This window comes from Humulus lupulus, chromosome 9 (assembly GCF_963169125.1).
Source record: "Humulus lupulus chromosome 9, drHumLupu1.1, whole genome shotgun sequence".
Classification (NCBI taxonomy): Eukaryota; Viridiplantae; Streptophyta; class Magnoliopsida; order Rosales; family Cannabaceae; genus Humulus; species Humulus lupulus.
The window spans coordinates 32,878,126-32,878,779 of NC_084801.1; the positions used below are offsets into that span (position 1 = coordinate 32,878,126).

General features: G+C 40.1%; 1 non-coding gene across 1 annotated transcript; it reads left to right on the forward strand.

Moving 5' to 3' along the window:
- The first annotated feature begins 275 nt into the window (after positions 1–275).
- Positions 276–382, forward strand: LOC133802824 (small nucleolar RNA R71). The gene has a single exon (XR_009877570.1). It is a non-coding gene; the product is annotated as a small nucleolar RNA R71 (small nucleolar RNA).
- The last annotated feature ends 272 nt before the right edge of the window (positions 383–654 follow it).

Genomic DNA, 654 nt, shown 5'->3' on the forward strand with positions numbered 1-654 from the left:
CTGAAATATTGTTTTTCTACAACTACTTAGTTAAAGTGGCAACTTGAGTAATTAACGCTGTGATAGCATCTAGTTAATGAATCCCAGCTACTTTTATGTTACTAGTAGCTCGCTCATCAGCCCATTGGCAGTTATTCATGGCCATTTCTTCCAACAATGCATAGGCCTCATTATCACTCTTTCCCGTGAATGCTCCTCTTGCTGCAGCATCTATGATGGTGCGTGTAGTATTGCACAACCTGTTATAAAAATTGTGGACCAACATCCACTTCTCAATGTCGTGATGGGGACACTTTCTCAACAATTCTTTAAACATCTTCCATGCGTCATATAATTATTCCCCATCATTCTAGATGAAGTTATTGATCTCTCCTCTCAACCTTACAACCTTTGATGGAGGAAAGAACTTTGCGAGAAACTTCTGTGCTAGCTCCTCCCAAGTGTTAATAGAGTTGTCATGCAGAGATTTTAACCAACTCTTGGCTCTTTCCCTTATGAGAATGGGAACAACCTCAATCTGATAGCATCGTCACTTAGCCCATTCATCTTGAAAGTTGCACACAACTCTAGGAAATTAGCTATGTGCATGTTTGGATTTTCTGTAGGTAATCCACCAAACTGAATGGTGGACTGGAGCATTTGTAGTATTGTAGG